Below are 22,443 nucleotides of genomic sequence, written 5' to 3'. Positions count from 1 at the left end.
ATACTCCAACAACTTTTATGTGCAACTTTGTAAACTCCTGCTTTACAGTATACAGGACGGCCATGGCCTCATTGTGGCGAATCTTGCGTAACTGCTGTTTGCTGTTGATTCGGAGCCGTTCATTTGGCTGGGGCCTCAATCTGCCCCTAAATGAAGATGACAGGAACCCCACTGTGGGTTCTAGATGGAGCTGTAACCTCACAGACGGGGCAACATCATTAGGGGGCCGCAAAACCTAAAACGACTAGCATTTCTCCTGCCATCAACAATGCTTATCCGTCCAGTAATGAGGCACTTCATTTGCGGTGTGGCTGATTCCTGATCAGTTGCTGAAACCGGAGCCGGTGGTCGTGAGGTCTATAACCAAAGCGACGGCGCCGAGGTGTGTGTGACAGGAGCTCCGTGAGCATGGTGATAAAGCCTGTGTGTTAATGACAGACTCCAGGTTTAATCTGCACTCTCACCTGCAGGAGAAACCCAAGAGCTCACACACTAGCACATATACTTCAAGCCAAAAAGTATTAGTCCTCCTGTGAAATCCGTATTATTTTAGGACATTTTTACAGCATTTACCAAGATCACTTTTCTTCTGGGAAAAGTCTCTTTTTTTTTTTTGGCTGGAAGAAAGGTTTATTATTATTATTTGACACTGTTATTAGCACTTTTAATTATTTAATTATCTTTAAACTAAATACCATTACCTTGCAAAATAAGAAAAAAAACTGGGCGACACAGTGCCTCAGTGGTAGCACGATAATCTAACAGCAAGAAGGTCACTGTCCAAACACATCCGCTATGTCGACCAACCATAGTTTTACCAAGATAATTGTCAACCTCAGATCATGAATAAACTAAATTGTCCATAGTGTATGAGTGTGTGTGTGAATGTGAGTGTGTATGAGTATTTCCCAGTACTGGATTGAGACTGGCAGGGCATTCATTCCGTAAAAAATATGTTGGAATAGTTGGTGGTTCATTCTGCTGTGTCGACCCCTGATGAATACAGGGACTAAGCTGAAAGAAAGTGAATGAATATTACACTATATTGTTATTTTTTTATTATTAAGGGAAAACTAAATGCACATTTCATAGCCCTGTGTGAAAAAGTATTTGCCCTCCTGCTAAAACACAACTTAAGTCTGGTTTATTATGCTTCAGGTCAATTTCTCAATGTATATATATATATATATATATATATATATATATAAATATATATATATATATATATATATATATATATATATATATATATATATATATATATATATATATATATATACAGTATATATATATATATAATTGGGTCTGTGTGTGTACGTAAAAAAACAGTGGTGTAAAAAAGTATGTTCCCCTTTCTAAACTTATTTTTTTTCTGCACATTAGTCATATTTAAATGTTTCAGATCATCAAACAAAGTGTAATATTGGTCAAAGGTTTAATTTAGATTATTATTATTATTATTATTATTATTATTATTATTATTATTATTATTATTAATTTACTATTGTTATTTCCTGTGGGTGCTCTGGTTTCCCCCACAAGTCCAAAGACGTGGTATAAGTGAATTGGGTAGGCTAAATTGTAGGGGTGCACCGATATCACTTTTTACAAGAGAGAGAAAGAGAATGTGAGCGCACCAAAAGCAAGATCATATCGTTATAAATATTCCATTAACGATACTTATCGAAATATTTATACATTTACATGGTGTTTATTGAGATTGTGTGATCTGTATAGGCTTTCTGATCTTTACAGAAGATGTAAACTGACTCGCGAGCGGTGATCGCAGGGATGTTCAGCTCTGACAAGGCGCTTTTATTTAGCCTGTAGTCTTTAGATTTTTTACATAATGTTGCATTACTTTAAATTTCTTTCCTTTTTTATTGATAGTTAATATATAAAAGTATTTGAAAAAGTATTTGCCCCCCCTGCTAAAACATAACCCAATTCTGGTTTATTACGCTTCAGTTAAATTTCTCAAGCCAACCTTATAGCAAAAAAATAGCAAAATTTTTAATGACTATTTTTTTCCTGCCAAGGTAGAAATTAATTGTAAACTCTCTCTCTCTCTCTCTCTCTCTCTCTCTCTCTCTCTATATATATATATATATATATATATATATATATATATATATTGTGTCTGTTTGTTTGTTTCGTTTGTTTGATAGATTGTTTGTTTGTTTGGTTTATTGTTTGAATGTTTGTTTGTTGGTCTATTTTCAAAATAGTTTACCTTTTGCCACCTGTGAGGATTAATACTGAATGTTCCTTTACTTTAAATTTCTTTCCTTTTTTAGTGATAGTTAATATATAAAATGAGTGCTAGCTTGTTTAGCTGTGATTATAATGCAAGGATCATATTTCATATTCAGTTTTCAACAGATACTCGATCTCGTATCGGTGCATCTATCTATCTATCTATCTATCTATCTATCTATCTATCTATCTATCTATCTATCTATCTATCTATCTATCTATCTATCTATCTATCTATCTATCTATCTATCTATCTATCTATCTATCCACCCATCCATCCATACATCCATCCATCCTTTATCTATCTATCTATCCATCCATCCATCCATCCATCCATCCATCCATCCATCCATCCATCCATCCATCCTCTATCTATCTATCTATCTATCTATCTATCTATCTATCTATCTATCTATCTATCTATCTATCTATCTATCTATCTATCTATCTATCTATCTATCTATCCACCCATCCATCCATACATCCATCCATCCTTTATCTATCTATCCATCCATCCATCCATCCATCCATCCATCCATCCTCTATCTATCTATCTATCTATCTATCTATCTATCTATCTATCTATCTATCTATCTATCTATCTATCTATCTATCTATCTATCTATCTATCTATCTATCTATCTATCTATCTACCCATCCATCCATCCATCCATCCTCTCTATCTATCTATCTATCTATCTATCCATCCATCCATCCATCCATCCATCCATCCATCCATCCATCCATCCATCCATCCATCCATCCATCCATCCATCCATCCATCCATCCATCCATCCATCCATCTATCTATCTATCTATCTATCTATCTATACTTTTGCAACAGTTTTAAACTAAATAAACTATTACCAACAGGCTTTCTCAAGCCAGCCTCAAAATTTGTCTTGACAGACTTTTACTACACTTGAGTTTCCACACTTCTCTATTTTCGTGGCCTATTTTATTTCATGGCAAGGTTGACATCTGTGTGGAACTGTAAAATCTGACGATGCTCTGAAATGTATTTCCCATTTTCACATCCTTTTTATTGTCCTGCGCATGTAAAAACCTGCCAGTTGTGCACCTGTTGATTGGGTTTTAGCCCAAAATCTCAGACGGCAAACATCACGAGCAAAAACATGCACGCTCTATTCTTACTGTAATGAATTTCCTGCTGCTATTTACAGTTGCATGTTTCGTTTATTATCATCCGTGTCCTTGAGCAGCACACGACCAAAAAAAACGTGAAAAACCTCAACCGCACAATAACACCTCAATCAACCATCGATCAACTTTGTCACTTGCAAACTGTCAAAACAGGAAGACGACAGATCCTTTTCACACGCCTGCATTCATTGACCACATTGTTGCGTTGACTTTAATATCTGTCCAAACGCCTCATTCCTCTGTCAGTCAGGGAATTCACTCGTGCACAATTAAAAGATTAGGCTGCGTGCCAGAGCGGGCAGCACAGGGTGACGGCGGATGAATCACACACACCGTCCGCCCTGAGGATGTTTGTTATCCGCATCCAGAGCTGTTCAAAGGACGCAGATGAGAGAACTTTGAGTTTCAGCCATTACAGTTAATCCGCGTGTTCAGTCAGACTCACGCACCGCCGCCCACAGCCTCGAATGACATCACAAGGAAGCCACGCCCCATCATAAGCCACACCCCTTACCTCTGCTTTATTAGGGAACACCTGTTGAGTTTTTTCTGCTACTCTTACAAAAATTAACCATAATTTTAATAATTGTTTTATTGTTTTAGAACCACATTTTAATACAAGCCCAAATCAGAAAAAGGTTGGGACAGTATAAAAATGCAAATAAAAAATCATTTCATTTTAATAAATTAAAAATTTGCCACATATTTGCCATGTTTTTTTTTTATTTCACTGATTTTTTTTGTTAGAATTATATCTTAATTAAATAAAAATAATAAACCCTAAATTATACAGTATATAGAATTGTTATTTTAAAATAATAGTAATAATAAAAGTAATAATAATAATAATATTAATAATAATCATTTTAATTAGTTGTGCCACTAATGAACTACTGAAAACATGTTTATTTATTTATTTATTTATTTATTTATTTATTTATTTATAATTATGTTTAATAGTGTCCAATAAATATACACATTTAAATACACACATTTAATTAATTAATTAATTATAATAATAATGATGATGATAATCATAACAACAACAACAACAATAATAATAATCATAAAAATAGTATTAATAATAATAATAATAATAATAATAATAATAATAATTTTAATTAGTTGTGCTACCAATGTGCTACTGAAAACATGTTTATTTATTTATTTATTTATTTATTTATTATATATTTTATAATTATGTTTAATAGTGTCCAATAAATATACACATTTAAATACACACATGTAATTAATTAATAAATAATAATAATAATAATAATAATTTTAATTAGTTGTGCTACCAATGTGCTACTGAAAACATGTTTATTTATTTATTTATTTATTTATTCATTTATTTATTATATATTTTATAATTATGTTTAATAGTGTCCAATAAATATACACATTTAAATACACACATTTAATTAATAAATAATAATAATAATAATATTAATGACAATCCTAGTAAGTTATTAGACATTATACATTTTTTAAAATATTAGCATTTTGTCAGTAATTAGCATTCTAGCCCATGCAGATCGCTGGGGAACTACAAATCTGCCAGCAAAAGAACTACAAGATCCAGTTATGCACCACTCACACACCTGCCTAGATCCTGTCTATCCTGAACACTCACAGCTGAAGCCACTCATGAACATGGCCTATAAAGAGAACACACACACACACACACACACACACACACACACACACACACACATACACACACACATATCTATGCTGAGTCTTGTTTAACTGTGTGTGACATTATTACGCGTTTTCCTTGCCTTATCTGGCTGTTTTTGACTCTTGCTTTGTTTTGTTTATGTCTGTCTGCTTCCTGCCTTTTGTCAATCTGCCTGTGCATTGGACTGTGACTCTGGATTTCCTGTATACATGAGTTTTCACCTGTGTTGACTGTTGCTTTGTCAGCGTACCACTTCACATTACACATTTATTCTCACAACCCTTTTGTAAATCTCATTAGGTGTGTTCTTTTTCCCTTATACATTTACATTATGTGTTTGCACAGTTGTCTTTCCTTCTAAATAATGTTCCGTCTCTTTGACTGAAAAATATTGGGTTCCTAACAGCGATTGAAAAAATCCACATTGCATGTTTGTAAGCCTATGACTCCACTGCTGATGATGCGATGAGGTCAGTTTTTCCAGATATATCTGTATATTTGAGTCCTGGGCTCCGTCCAGCTCTGCAGATTAGCTCCGCTTGTCCGTCATTATGGTCTGCCGATCACATATTGAAGCCGAGCCTCAATTATTCATTCTGGGATGTATTTTGAAAACTTGAACTGGCCAATCGGTGTCAAATTCAAAATTTGTTCCTCCTGCATTATTGATGTGCTGAAGCTGCAGGGCTGACGCGAGGAAATGAGCAGAGACGCAATGACAACAACACAAAAACATTACTAGCGCTAGACAATATATGATCAAATATAAGATATGAGTCATCTCATATCCTGATAACCATATACAGTTGAAGGCAGAATTATTAGCCCCCTGTATATTTTTTCAGCACATTTCTAAACATAATAGTTTTAATAACTTATGTTAACTTATTTATTTTCTCTTTGTCATGATGACAATAAATAATATTTGACTAGATATTTTTAAAAATACTAGCATTCAGCTTAAAGTGGCATTTAAAGGCTTAACTAGGTTAATTAGGTCATAATATAGGACTATTTCTGTAAATTCAGTCAGTTTTGGTGGTTTAATTATGAAGAGTTCTGATGCAAAAATAATTTTTATAGGAAAAAATTGTCCTCTAAGATTTGTGTTTTAAGCCTCCTATATGTTATTTCACTGTGAAGACAATAAAAGTAATTGATTTTTATTTTTTTTTTTGTCATAAGAAAAAAAAATACTGAAGTTACACACAAAAGCCTAAGAAGAATGCTAATTTTAGATAAAAATCTCAGATGGTACTTTTGAAAATCTCAGTTTTTTTTTTTTTTTTTACTATTTAAAAACACAAAATCCACTGATTTGAAATAAAATTAAACAAAATTCACTTAAAACAAGACAAAAAATGTCCTTCTTCAAAACAAATATTAATCCTTCAACAAATTACAAAAGATGTAACAAATGAACAAAACAAACAAATGAACAAAATCTGTCGCTCTAAAACAAAACTAACTCTACAAAACAACAACAAATAAAATCACCAAAAAACACACAAAATCCACTGATTTGAAATAAAATTAAATAAAAATTCACTTTAACAAAATAAAACAAAATAAACTAAACAAAACTCACTTTTCTAAAAACAAAACAAAGCAAAAAAAATTATTACTAACACACATTCCTAGTATTTGAGTCACATCTCACAATCAATACACTACAGCTATATGGTGTAAATACAGCACTACAACATTCAAAAGAGAGAGATTGACTTAGAAAGTCACTTACCAATTCAATAATGATTTGAACAGCTGCAGCTTGAAATTACGAGTTTTTCTCCTCTAAGGCATTATTGTGTGGTCTCTGTCAAACTGTAGTGAGTTTATTGATCTGCTTATTGATCTGTAGGGAATATTGCATTTATATATATATTAGGGGTGTAACGGTTCACAAAAATCAGGGTTCGGTTCGATACGATATATTGGTGTCACGGTTCGGTATGTTTTCGGTACGATACAGCGAAAAAAGAAAAAAGCCAGAGGATTTATTTTTTAATGTATTAAAAATAACAGCATAAAAGTATGATCCTGTTTTTTTTCTTTTACTTTAAACAGTGATAGAGCTATACTTCCAGGGTTTGTGCATAGCAGCAAATAAAACAAATCCTTCTTTAGACTCTTTATAAAAAATAAAAATAAACAAAAGAAAAGAACAATTTAGTTTTATATGGAGCTCAGTATATATATATATATATATATATATATATATATATATATATATATATATATATATATATATATATGTACCAGCAAATAAATGGTTTGTTGTCAGTGTGTGTTTGAGACACTGTGATTGGCTGCTGAATCATTCTAGAGTTCCATTAAACTCAACACAATCTTGGACTGTACCACAGCATATTAGAAATGCCTTAACAGTTTGAGTAGCTGCACGGTGGCTCAATGGTTAGCACTATGGCCTCGCAACAAGAAGGCCACTGGTTCGAGCCTCGAATGGGCCATTTGTCATTTCTGTGTGGAGTTTGCATGTTCTCCCCGTGTTAGCGTGCTCCAGTTTCCCCCACAGTCCAAACACACGCGCTATAGGGAAACTGATAACCCAATCTGTCTAGTGTATGAGTGCGAATGAGAGTGTATGTGTGTTTCCCAGTACTGGGATGCAGCTGGATGGGCATACACTGCATTAAACGTATGCCGGAATAGTTGGCGGTTCATTCCACTGTGACTTCCCCTGATGAATCAGGGACTAAGCTGAAGGAAAATGAATGATGAACATTCAAATCTAATTAAACTGAGCAAAGTTTTGGACGCGCTCGAGTGGCTTTACCTTGTGCCTTTTGAGTTGATGTTACTTAAATGACTTAAAATAGATGAAGCGAATACTGAAGAGTTTCCTGACAAACCATTTTCTCATAAAATGAGATGACTAAATATCTCTGGATGCACCTCAGGAAATAAATTGGACGGCCGGTGGCGAGACGGGCATCAGCTGAGAGAAATGAACATTTGTAATATTAGTATCTGTCATTTCAGTGGACGGGCTTTGTAGTCTACAGAAAACAATGGAGGGTTTTGTTTCAGAGGGGTTGAGTTATTCACCAAAGTACTTTAATATTACTGCGAGGAATTATATTATATGCAATTCCAGGTTTGCTTTTACAGTCTATTATTATGTTTAAGACCTCTGTGTGATGTGTGTGTGCAGTGTGTGTGTGTGTGTGTGTGTGTGTGTGTGTGTGTGTGTTAAATAGTCAAAAAGAGACAATCAAGTCATAGGCAATGCCTTACAGTCTCAACATCACAACAACTTTGTGACTGCAACAAAAAAATGAAGATAAAATGTGCAAATTTATCCCAGAATTTAGTCTAATAACAAAATAACTTATCAACTAACTAAATCATATTTCTATCAAAATGTTTCTACACTGTAAAAAAAAGTTGACTCAACTTAAAATGTTAAGGCAACCAGCTTCAGGACAGTTTTGAGTTGACTTAGGTGTAGTACTTAGGTTGAAATCTGAGATAACTAAAATAAATAAATAAATAAAATGAATAAAATAAAACAAATAAATAATTAAATAATACTAAATACATGTTCATGTAAAACCATAAAGTTGAATAAACAAACAAACAAACAAACAAACAAACAAACAAACAAACAAACAAACAAACAAACAAGAAACAGATAAATAGAATTATTAAATAAAGAAAACTTATTAAAAACATACAAATATTATAAATAAATAAATAATAATAATAATATTAATAATAATAATAATAATAATAATAATAATAATAATAATAAAATTAATCAATATTTTGAATTAATGGATTTGTTTATATATAATTTTTTTGCAGTTTTGGAAAAAAATGTCCATTGTGAAATACAAAAAGAGCAAATTGAAAAAAAATATATATAATTTAAACACATAAATAAACAAACAATCAAATAAATGATTAATAATTAAATTCATTCATTAATTCATTAATAATTTTATAAATAAATAAATACAATTTCTGCAAAAAAAAAAATCCCATGAAACCATAAAATTGAATAAATCAACAACTAAACAAGAAACTGATGAATAAAATTTTACAAATAAAAGAACACTTTAAAAAGTACAAAATAAGATATAAATATTATCATTAGAAACCCTTTATTGGATTATTATTTTGAAATATTAATGAATTTAAAAAAAAATCTGCAGTTTTACAAAATATTTTCTATCAAGAAACAGCAAAAATAAAATGAAATATAAAAAATACTAATAAAATGAAAACAAACACTTAAATATTAAAATAAATAAATAAAATGAAAACAAATCAATAAATGAATAAAAATATAAAAATAAAACAACCACATAAATAAATAAACAAACAAACAAACAAACAAACAAACAAACACACACACACACACACACACACACACACACACACACGAATGAATGAATAAATAAAAAATAAATAAATAAATACATGCAAACATAGATGATAGATACATACATACATACAACGAAAACACATACAAATAAACAAACAAACAAACACACACACACACACACACACACACACACACACACACAAATAATTGAATAAATGAATAAACAAATAAATAAAAAAACAAATAAATACATACATATATACAAACATAAATGGATAAATACATACATACATACATACATACATACATACATACAACGAAAACAAACACATACAAATAGATAAACAAACAAACAAACAAACACACACACGCACACACACACACACACACACACACACACACACACACACACACACACACACACACACACATACAAACATAGAGATACATACATACATACATACATACATACATACATACATACATACATACATACATGCATACATACAATGAAAACAAACACAAACAAACAAATACATAAAATAAGTAAATACATAATTAAATAAGCAATCAAACAAATGAACAAACAAAAAAAAAAACAAATAAATAAACAATTAAGCAAATAAATAAATATTCAGCACAAATACTATTGGTGTGTGAGTGTGCCCACTGTTGTGTGCGGTGTTTGTATGTTTATTACCACTCCAAGGACAGTGGTGGTCGTGAGTCACTGGACTTGTTATTTTGGGGGTCGCAAACTGAAAAGTTTGGGAACCTCTAATTTAGATGACTACAAAAATGAATTGATTGAGCTTAAAAAATGAAGGCAGAAATACTATTCTTACAGTGTATAAGTGAACATGTCATCACCCTTGCGTCCTTGTTTTAGTGTCTGCACCAGACCAGGAATCTAAACTAACATATGGCCTGCTGGAAACATCACAAGATTCCCTGCCTTCTGGAAGGCAACAATATCTTCATCACTTAAAAAAAAAAAAAAAAAATTGTATTGAGCGATTCTCTGCTTAGCGGGCACTTGGCCCCTAGAAACAAAAGCCATTTTAGGGGCTTTGACTCCTTCTAAAGAATATTTATTTACAGACCCCCTTTTGTTGGGCCAACTGCTCCCGTAAACACCTCCTCAGCGGGCAAAAGTTGGCTCCACTGGTGCGACTGTCGTGAAACTTTCCAAACAGGTCAAGTAGACTCTAATGCCATGTGCATACAGCGCACTCATTTACTATTCCGGTTATTGGTGTGAGGCTGGCTCGCTTTTCTGGCAGCGTTTGGCCATGCCATCTGCCTGCACGGGGGTAAGTGGGTGAGATAAACTGGTGATTGAGCGCCGGGGTCTGTGTAGCATAAATGGCTGACTGGCACAGGACAACGGGCACAAGGGTCACCCTAACAGATTGGTTCACAATCCCCAGTTTGAGGGGGCATTGCGGGGGGTGGATATTTGATTCATCAATGCTTTCTCTAGCGCTTCTGAATCGATTCTCAAAAGTTTTGAATCGTTTCTGGTTGTATTCCAGTCTAATTTGTTGTAGCCCTAACTTCCTTATCTCGTTTACTAGGATGTGTGTCATTGGTGAGGTGTCCACTACTGACAGAGCATCTGAAATGGTTCAATTGGAGTGCACTAAACCCTTAAACACTTGGGAACTACAATGTTTTCTTTACTGAGTCTGAGTCGATTCTCAAATCGATTCTGGTTTCATTCCAGTCTAGTTTGAGATTACGCCCTTCACTTGCTAACTTCCTTACATCTTGTTCACTAGGATGTGTGTCATTGATTACATTTCCACTATTGGCGGAGCATCTAAATGGATTTAAATGAAGTGCCCTAAACCCTTAAGAACTTGGGATTTACACTGTTGCAACATTTGATTCATTGATTCATTGTGATTCTGTAGCGATTCACTAAAGTTCAGAATCGATTCTGGTTGCATTTGAATCTATTTTTTGATTGTCCTTCACTTGCTAACTTCCCTACATCTCGTTCACTTGGATGTGTGTCAATGATTAAGTGTCCACTATTGACAGAGCATCTAAAATGGTTAAAATAGCATGCACTAAACCCTTAAGCACTTGGGAACTACAATGTTTCTTTACTCTAGTGCTTCTGAATCAACTCTCAAAAGTACTGAATCGATTCTGGTTGCATTCCAGTCTATTTTGAGATTACGCCCTTCACTTACTAATTTCTTTACATCTTGTTCACTAGAATGTGTGTCAATGATTAAGTGTCCACTATTGGCGGAGCATCTAAACGGATTTAAATGGAGTGTCCTAAAGCCTTGAGCAGTTGGGAGCTACACTTTTGTGAAATTTGATTCATTGTGATTCTGTAGCGATTCACAAAAGTTCAGAATCGATTCTGGCTGCATTTGAATCTATTTTTTGTATGTCCTTTACTTGCTAACTTCCCTACATCTCGTATTTGGATGTGTGTCATTGAATAGGTGTGCACTACAGACAGAGCATCTGAAATGGTTAAAATAGAATGCACTAAACCCTTAAGCACTTGGGAACTACAATGTTTTCTTTACTCTAGTAATTCTGAATCAATTCTCAAAAGCACAGAATCGATTCAGGTTGCATTCCAGTCTAATTTAAGATTACACCCTTCACTTGTTAACTTCCTTACATCTTGTTCACTAGGATGTGTTTTATTGATTAAGTGTCCACTATTGGCGGAACATCTGAATGGATTAAAGTGGAGTGTCCTAAAGCCTTGAGCACTTGTGTGACATTTGATTCATTCTAGCGATTCTCAAAAGAATCGATTCTGGCTGCATTTGAATCAATTTTTGGATGCTCTTCACTTGTTAACTTCCTTACATCTCGTTCACTTGAATGTGTGATATTGATAAAGTGTCCACTATTGACTGAGCATCTGAATTGGTTAAAATGGAGTGCACTTACTTCTTAAGCACTTGGGAACTACAATGTTTTCTTTACTGTAGTGATTCTGAGTCAATTCTCAAAAGTTCTGACTTGATTCAGGTTGCATTCCAGTATAATTTTAGATTATGACCTTCACTTGCTAACATCTTTACATCTTGTTCACTAAAATGTGTGTCATTGATTAAGTGTCCACTATTGGTGGAGCATCTGAATGGGTTTTAGTGCCCTAAACCCTGATGCATTGTGATTCTTTCTTCAGCGATTCTCAAAAGTTCAGAATCGATTCTGGCTGCTGTTTTTGTATGCTCTTCATTTGCTAACTTGCCTATATCTTGTTCACTTGGATGTGTGTCATAAAGTGGTTATGGTATCTTTAATGCAATTCAGGCAACCACAGCTGTTGTTCTTTTACCCCAAAAATTACAGCATACACTTTGCTTTATTATTGAAAGGGCAAGACTTGAGTTGTCATTTAGGATCATTTGGCATCTTCCAAAGAAAAATGCTTTGATTAGATCGCACAGTTACAGTACAGAACCTCTCTTGGGGTCACTTGTCAGCGCAATTGGAATTGGGAGCGTCCATTGAGCGTTCTGTTGACATGAAGGCCGTGGCGAGTCTTGCAGCTGTTACTTTGTTCTTGACGGGACGGAAAGAAAAAAGGAGCAGCAGGCCTCGTCTCAAGAACATTAGCCCAAAGCGAATAAATCAAGCAAGCCACACAATAACACTGGCCATTAATGTCACCAGCGGCGCTTCCTTGCAGTCTCAAAACGCAAATTTCTGAGAACCCAGCAGTCGAAACATATGTTTGTTCAGATGCATCGGTGATAATCAGCGCTTAATGTATTAATATACCTCTAAATAACTTTCAAAATCCACTTTACCTGGCTGATATGTCGTCATCCGATATCCAGACGGAGTTGCAGAAAAACGGCTTACATAAGAACCTGACTTTAATGTCGGATGATTTGTGTGTGTAAATACCCAAATACGTTGGGTTTAGGTGTTGAAGGTGCTGCAGATAAGAGGGATTTCTGCAATCTCTGGATTAGATCCTGCATGAGGGACGCTGCCAGCTTTTGCTCTTTGATGTGGGACGCCTGACTCGAGTGTAGGTTTCTAATGAGACAAAGCCAGAAGTGGGCTCTAATCTTGCACACTTCTTTAGAAATGTGTGTGCGTCTGAGAGAGAGGAGGTGGTGGGGGGGAGCAGCTAAGTGATATCTATATCAGGGTTGTTATTATCGAGGCTTGGGATGATGGTCACTAAGCTAGTAAACAAAGGGGAGGGTTGGTGTGGTCTGGTGTGCGCTTCCAGGTGGGCAAAACTAATGCCGCAAGATTCCTCAGCATCTTCTCAGAAGCACCGGAGAAATCCTCTTTGCTCTTAGTCCTAAAGCACCTGGCAAAGTCGAGGTGGCTTGCAACGGATTGTCTTAATCTGTCCTTTTTGTAAAGAAAAGGGTAAGCCAGGCAGAATGTCAGTCTATATCAGTCAAAAACCAATTGGTTACAAGGATTTTTTTTTTTTTTTAGGAAGTAGTTGCAACGAACTTTTCTGAAAACCCTTAACATGCTGACACCAAAGCACAGCACAAACGCATACAGCCCAGGTAATTTAATGTGTAATCATATGTGTGATTAATCCCCATGTTATGAGGAGGCCAATGCAATTTTTGTGGCCCATCCAGAGGTCAGATATCTTTTCTGCTGCACTCAGGGCTTTCAAAGAGGCTTAGCGGTATGTAAATGAGAATGCTGTGGCTCTAGAGCGCAGCCAGTTGCATTAGATTAGACGTCAAAAAATTGTTCCCCTATCTGAGTGGCTTAGGCTGGTGGTCGAAAACTCATTACGCCGATCAAATCCAAGACAAGGAGCGAGTCGCTTCTCAGCGTTGCTCAGGTGCTTAAAAACCCCACTATGTACAATTTCATCCCACAGTTCCCCGGCTTATCGGGCAAGTGTGAGCTGTTCGTCAGGTGGACCTGGCCTCGCTAACATTTGCTCGAGTGTTTGAGTTGTCTAAGAAGCCAATTACTCTTGCCATAACAAAATGTGAGAAGGGTTGAGGCTGCTCGCGCAGAATGAGCTAGAACTGTACGGTCAGATAACATGCACTTTGTTGACCACACAAACGCCCAATCCTATTTCTAGCCCTCACACTCTGTTTTGTGCATTCACTTGTAGGGGTAGGTAGAAAAGGGAGTGAAGGGGGAAAGTCCAAACCCTATAAAGTGCATACAATCAAAATGTACTCTTAATTTATTTTCTAAAAATGAAGGGCAACGCTTTATTTTGATGGTCCATCGGTGTAATAGTATGCTTTGTTCACACCTGATGCGGAAGAAGCATCAAGCACAAGTGATTTACATGTTAAAGGGCCATGAAAGCCCCTCGTTTCAGCAGGGTGTTTTCACACCTCTACTTTGGAAAAAGTCAGAAAAGTGGGCGTGTCCAGCTTTGTTTAGGGGGGGGTGTCGGAGGAACTAAAGTGGGAGGGTGTGGGAGTGTCTATTTGGGAACGCGCGAGTTTCAGAGTCAAAATACACGCAAAGGAAAAAGTGATGGTGTTTAACCTACATGGACATCTGTAGTCGAATTATTTGCCAAATTATTAAATGTTGGACTTTAACTGCAGTTTGGCTCTTTCATTCAGGGAATTCATTCATGTCCCTCACGACAAACGAGATATTTGATTCGAAGAGCTGCTCTAAGCGTGTATTTTTCATGCAACGTTTGATATCGCATGGCGAATGAGAGAAAAAAAACCTCCACATTTCTCGGAAACTTAGATGCACACGGCAGGTAGTGTCAGAAAGCCGCGTGTGTTATTCCGGACACAAAATGCGGTAAAAACCCTACACGAGGTTAAAGTTTGGTTGTGGTGCTAACATGTTTTCACTCGGTGCAATAGTTAACTTAGTTTGATATGAACAAACTGAATAAACAAAGAGCACTGGTCGCTCACTTACCAAATCTGTAGAGACAGGACAATCACCAGCAACTAGAGCCGCGTCTTTATTAAGAGGAGACTACAAGCGAATCCGGATCTCAGCGTTTGCAGATGAGAACAGCTCTCAGGTAAACAATGTTCCTCCTTAGACACGTAAGTTATTGTTGTCGAGCGTCGCGTACACTGTTAATCCACACGTGAGTCCAGCTGAGCTCTCACAGAGAGAAAATGAAAACAAAACTTAACTGCAGCAAACTATAAAAGCAACACTTCATGCTTGTTTTGCCAACACAACGTGGCGTCTCTGTCGTCTAAACACTGTGACAGTAATGAATATTAATGAAGTTGCACAATAGAGCGCGCTGATTGGTTTGAACCAAGCCTTACTCATGCATTAATGCAGCACACTGTAAGACGTAATAAGACACACTCTGGCACAGACGCTCAGTCTGCACGCTGGAATACACGCTATTATATCATGGCCGTGACGCAGCTTCAAACATTAGTTTCAAACCGGAAGTACGAATTTGCTTGAAATAACGCAAAAACAACCAATTTACACTTTTTAGTGAAATATAGGTGTCCTAATAGTGTTTTTAGCAGTGTGGGACACATATACCACTGTCAACAGCTCAACACATGTGTTTTGGTGTTTTGTGACCCTTTAAGTAAATGCAAAGGTGCGAATAGACATCATGCGGCATGAATGGCGCGGCACGAATTCAGCGCAATCTGTTTACAGGTGCAGTAGGTGATCTGCCAAAATGCTAATCGGATAGCATATTAGCTTTGGACGGCAGGGAGGGACTGTGTTTCAAAGCCACGCCTCTTGAAATCATGAGCGAGCCCACTGCGACACAACAGCAGACAACCCAGTTCATTCGCCAGTTAGAAGTGTATGTAGTGGTTGGCTGGGCGTCCTGCAGGAATTTCACTTATTACTAAGCCACACTTACATGCTGAATATTCAGAGTAGCGATAAACAATATCAGGAGCGCGTCACAGGCTGTCATTGTTCAGAAATGACCCAATGTGAATGTAAAAGCAACTTCAGCTCAGCAAGCAGGCTGGGCGAAATAAATCAAACATTGCATGAAAAATACACAGTTACAGAAATTCCTCAAATCAAATATCTCGTTTGTCACGAGGGGCATGAATGAAATCCCTGCTGAAAAATCCAGCTTAAACTAGCCTAGGCTGGTTGGCTGGTTTTAGCTGGTCGACCAGGCTGGTTTTAGAGGGGTTTTGGCCTTTTCCAGGCTGGTTTTCAGCCATTTCCAGCCTGGTCTTAGCTGGTCAGGTTGGGAGATGACCAGCTAAAACCAGCTTAATCAGCCTAGCCAAGCTGGGAGTCCAACCAAAACCAGATATATCCAGCTTAAACCAGGCTGGTCAAGCTGGTTTTAGCTGGATTTGGCTGGTCATTTTCCAGCCTGACCAGCTAAGACCAGGCTGAAAATGGCTGGAAACCAGCCTGGAAATGGCCAAAACCTCTCTAAAACCAGGCTGGTCAACCAGCTAAAACCATCCAACCAGCCTAGGCTGGTTTAAGCTGGATTTTTCAGCAGGGATTCCTGAATGAAAGTGCCACACTGCAGTTAAAGTCCACCATTTAATAGGTTGTCAAATAAATTGATAACTGATGTCCATGTAAACACAGTCACTGTCTTTCTCCCCTGTGTGTGTGTGTGTGTGTGTGTGTGTTTGTTTTGCCTCTGTGTATAATCAGCGCGTGCCCACATCGAAACTCCCATTTTTATGCAAATGTTCATGCACCTTCCCTCTTTCCCTCCTCCGACACTCCCCCCTAAACAGAGCTGGGCACGCCCAATTTCCTGACTTTTTCAGGCTGTTTCTCAATTCCAAGAACGCAGAGAACAGACTTGCGTTCTTGTGGAGACCGGTCTTGCCAGGTGTCCTCGGAAGAACGAACTCAGGAGACCGCGAGGGCAGAGAACACGTCCTTTGAGAAATGGGATGCTGCGTTCTTCCTGATGGTCACATGACCTTCACGCGTTTTAAATGGAAATTATTTAAACATTACAGCATTCATACAACCATTTATTGTTTTTCCCCTTTTTTAAAATATATACTTTGCATAAAAACATTATAAATATATGTTGCACAATATAAATAAAACAGATTTTAATACGAATTTCAGCAAACAAACACCCTTAATGTGTTTATTCCTTTATTAAGATGTTCATGTTAATGTTTACTTTCACCATTTCATTTAGGGAAACTCCTGAGGTAAATAATTAATATCTATGAACTTTAATAATAATTCTAGATAAAATGCTGCGCTTCCCACCTTTAGTCGCAATGACTTCTGGGACCTTCAGAGCAAGTTCGGTGCTCAAGTCTGCATCAGTGCGTCCTCGATATCAAGATCACATCCGGGAAGTTTCACGCGTCCTCCGTACTTGCGGTCTTGAGTATTAGAACTGAACTTAGGCAGCTGATGATGACGTTGCATGAAAACACGAGGATGCAAGATGGCTGAAGAACGCATATTAAGAAACAGCCGAAGTGTGAAAACACCCTGCTGAAACAGAGGGGTTTCATGGCCTTTTAATACACAGAGACATCACTCAGCAAGTTGTAAAGCAGAGTTTCTCAAATCTTGGCCTGGAAGACAAATGTGCTGCAGATTTTAGCTCCAAACCTGATCAAACTTACTTACTCTGATTTTTCAAATGATTTTGAAGACCCTGATTGGCATGCTCAGGTGATAACGGTTTAAGCTAAACTCTGTAGGAAAGTGGATCTCGTGTGCCAGATTTGAGGGTTCCTCTTGAAGAGTCATTTTCACTTAAAAACTTTCAGTCTCACTTTATTTTTATGGTCCGTTTGTTGAATTTAAGTTACATTGCATTTACATGCCAACTAATTCTCATTAGATTTTAAGTAGACTGTTAGGTTGGGGTTAGAGTTAGTGTAAGTTGACATGCACTCACAGAGTTTCCTTTCAAGAGTTCACACTTAGCTGATGATTAATTATAAAAGCTTGTTTGGCATGCTGTCCCGGGAGAGAGCCCTGAGCTAGAGATCTGCGCGGGACTAAATTTTTAATTCCCGCTCCCGCCAGGTTTTAGCCGGAACCCGATCACTCCCACTTATATTAAGCACTTGATGTCCCAAAAAACGAGAACAAAAACGAAAATCACCCAGTTATACAGTCCAGACAGCCTATAACAAGCTGTCTGTATAAACGCACACACACACGCACAGCACCAAGCACACACACACACACACACAGACAAAGCTTTCTCTCTCATTCGCGCGCCCTCTAACACACACTCATAAGCACCAAGCACAAACACAGGCAAAGCTCTATCTCTCGCCCGCGCGCACACACACACACACACACACACCTCTCATTCGCGTGTGCGCATACATACACACACACACTGCAACAAACAAGCTAAACACAGCATCGCGCTATTTCATTTACACACATACATACGCGTGCTCACTCGGGAGTCGGGAGCGATATTGCTAGACAGCCCGCTCCCGTCCCAAATTAAACCCGTTACCGACCGCTCCCGTGATTTATTCGGAAATTTATACCCGCGCCGTAGAAATCTGGTCGGGTCCCGCGGCACCCGCGGGAAAGCCGCGGGAATGCAGACCTCTACCCTGAGCTCATGAGATCCTCGAGCCCAGGGCTCCCTCCCGTTGCAAGGCGGTAGGGGAGTTTGAGCTCAGGTAGATCGCGAGAACTCCCCTGCTGTAGCAAGTGAATGCTCTTGAAATTAATTACTAACTAGAAGCGTGTCTATGTTGACAATTTGGATTGTTCAATTGACTTAATTGCATGTTTTTAGGCGGTGGGAGGAACCAGGGGGAAACCCACGTGAGCACGGGGAGAAGTGCAAACTCCACACAGAAATGTCTGCTAGTTTTGGTAAAGCCAGGAACCAGAGACATTCTTGCTGTGAGGCGACAGTGCTAGGCACTGGGCCACCGTGCCACCCGTCTAAGAAGGAGGAGTAGGGGAGGAAGGGGGGACTCTTCAAAACGAAGATAGCAATGGAATAAACCCCAGGGTATTTATAGTAGTTTAGGAGTCATCTGATTGGATAGTAGTGAATTAGATAATGCGGGTCAGCTGCTAGCAATCATAATCACGTGATCCTCTCGAAATTTGTTTATACATAAACTTCACATAGTCTGTTGAAGGAGCAGTATCAACAGTTGTTACGCAGGCAGTCTACTAATACTCAAATGAACCATCAAAATAAAGTGTTACCAAACAATCATATACAACATTTGCTCAAGAAAAAAGGCATGGCATTGACATAATTTAGAGAATTAATATAAAAAATCAAATCAGAATCTTTGCAGATAAACCATGGACCTGATTTAAGACCTCCTGGGGGCTCTCGTACCCTTATTGGGGATGCTGATCGTAAGTGTATGTTAGTGTGTAAACAAACACTACTGTTTTCCTGAGTTCTTTGTTACCTTTACAAATAGGTGTAACCTTCACGACTAGAATTTCCTCTTCTGATTGCAAAATCGCTTAGGAGAGAACTGCAAAAACTTGTCCTAAATCAAGGGCTTCATCCTTGGAGGCTTAGGTGAGAGTCTCTTCCTGTTGACGGGCTGGTTGAGCGGGCCGGTGGGCTGAAGAGGAGGGGTGGAGGCAGCGAAGCGTGCAGAGGTGCAGTTCCCTCAGGCAGCTGCACACAGACTCACTGTGGACCACACAGAGAGATGCCAATCTAGTTTCCCTTCCCAATCCCTCCACTGATCTAGGGTTAACGTGAAGATAAATGCACCTTGCGATAACGCACAAGGTTTACGCAGGGGAGGTAATGCTGTCATGTGTTACCCAACAGAGTCATGCTACTTTCAGGAAGAAAAAAAACATCCCCTGGGAATCATAGCTGCTGGATCAAAGGCCAATCTTTGACATTGGGTCATCTATTCAAGTGTGGACTGGTTTGGAAAGATGGTACCATTGCAACCGCATCTAAAAATACCTCAGAATGGCAGCATCTTTTAAGGACAGTGCAATCGGAAGGTACTTGGAGTTACACAGGCTGTAGCAAAGCCACGCGTGGGCTGAAATTAATCTTTGCGGCCACAAAAAAAAAAACGTTAGCCTTCTCAATTTAATGCTCGGAATTTGCAAGAGGTTTTATGCCTTTGAAGAAGCTCAAGATTTATTTAATTCCATTAGTGGATATAGTGTCCAGGCAGGCTTCAATGTAGTGTATGGGATTGCTGACTAGTGTTTGCCTGTTTGGGGGGGTAGGTTTGGGTAGGTCTGGATGGGATATGGGTGCCGCTTGCCTGTCAGAGCTGAAAGTTTTGCACGGCTAAGTGCACCTAACAGAAGCGGGAGGTTAACCCTGTTGACAGGTGGGAGCAATCAGAGCATAGCGGCTCTAATCCAGCTAGACCTTCACCAACCCACACACGCAGAAACACTCACTGGGAACCCCCGTTCCACCAGAATAGGTGCCCGCCGCACAGCTACACACCACAAGCTAGACAGTTATCATGTACTAATGATCATAGTTTCGAGATGAGTGCACATGAATGCCACTACTCTGTCATTATGAGTGGGAAAGTCACCGATTTTATTTTGGAGATCTCAAAGTCTGAAAGGAAGCAAACTGGTGTTGGTTATTGACAGCAGCTATGTTTATGCACAATTATGCACAAAACTGTAAAATCGCATAAAACATTTGTGAATAAAACACTGTGTTCAGTTTCAGGCTGCTTTCACACCTGTAAATCGATTCAGTTGTTCTGAAACAGGGATTAAAATTGTTTAATTGTTGCTCTTTGCTCTTGGTGCGGTTCACTTTCATTTACATTTACATTTAGTCATTTAGCAGACGCTTTTATCCAAAGCGAAAACAAGTCCTCAAACCATACACAACAACTGAAACAAGTCTAAATGTACTTACAGGCTGCTGGTCTCGTTGGTAGAGTGCTTCTCCTGCCAACTAAAGCTAGCGTGCTCACTATATAGTGTTTACCTGGCGTTTGGACACTGAGTCAAAACAACGGCGAAACTGCGGTGGACGACGCAAAACCGTCTGCGTTCGACACACAAGCTCTTATAGTAACCAAGAAAACAGTGGCTAAACACTTCTAGTATTATACACAACTGAAAGCAAGTTTAAATGTCCTACAACCAGAGATGTATAGTAACGAAGTAGAACTACTTCACTACTGTACTTAAGTACTAAAAGGCAGTATCTGTACTTTACTGGAGTATTATTTTTTTCTCCTACTTCCACTTTTACTTAAGTACATATTTTCCATGATTTTAATACTTTTACTCCGATAGATTTTTTGTGTGCTGCATCGTTACTCGTTACTAGGGGTGTCAAAATGATTGAAATCAGTTCAGTAATAGGTCATAACCGGTTATTACGTGATGACGTCATTTATCTCCTATGCGCGATGTCGCAATACTATGGCGAAGGACGGAGGCGCGAGGGCGAGAGAAGGCGGCACAGCATACCAGCCGCTAGTTTACTATTACCCCCTGCCTATCTCTCGCTCTCTCACTATGGACATCTGACCCGCTGGCCAGTTTGTAAGGTAACTTTTCCTCTCTTCTTAGCTGTTAAAGCTGTTGATACAGACATGAGCGTGCCTCATGTGCAATTAAGTTTTCTCCACTGTGTCTATTACCCGTGATAATCGCGTATTTTTCCCGCCTTTGGTGAACAGCGCTTATATTTCTAAAGCCCTTTCTGTTGAGGACAATAACCAGTCATAGCCGTGTAAGACCCGCCTGTCAGCGCTCAAAAAGCAGGCGGGATAATATTGACATGAGTTTATTAGCTTTAAATGCTCGTGCTGTCTTCTGTGCATGAGTTTTGTTTGATACATCCAGAAAGAGTGTTTTCTTTGAGCAGGTCAAATTAAGGACACAGTTCGTATATCTGACTGCTGTATTAAAGGACAAAATTTTATTACAAAAAAACCTTTAACTGTCACACCAAGACAAAAGCAATAGAATTTTTTTTGATTGCATTTCTTAACTCCTAATGTCGCTAGTTAACACAATCAGTGCATTTTTATTCAACACATCACATTATTTCTAAAATATCAGCCTTTACCAAATGGTTGAGATGTTGGTTTATGGTAAA

The 22,443-nt window shown here is 37.8% G+C and overlaps 1 long non-coding RNA gene across 1 annotated transcript in view; it reads right to left on the bottom strand.

The window, feature by feature from the left end:
• Positions 1–6,281: 6,281 nt before the first annotated feature.
• Positions 6,282–22,443, bottom strand: part of LOC141380263 (uncharacterized) — a 117,509-nt gene continuing 101,347 nt past the window's right edge. The window contains exon 3 of the long non-coding RNA XR_015522460.1: positions 6,282–6,959. This is a non-coding gene — a long non-coding RNA (uncharacterized LOC141380263). The remainder of the gene's footprint in view (positions 6,960–22,443) is intronic.

Source organism: Danio rerio, chromosome 22 (assembly GCF_052040795.2).
Source record: "Danio rerio strain M-AB ecotype USA chromosome 22, GRCz13ab, whole genome shotgun sequence".
In the NCBI taxonomy this organism is placed as follows: Eukaryota; Metazoa; Chordata; class Actinopteri; order Cypriniformes; family Danionidae; genus Danio; species Danio rerio.
Note: the sequence above shows the minus strand (reverse complement) of the source record. Positions and strands in the feature narration are given on the sequence as shown.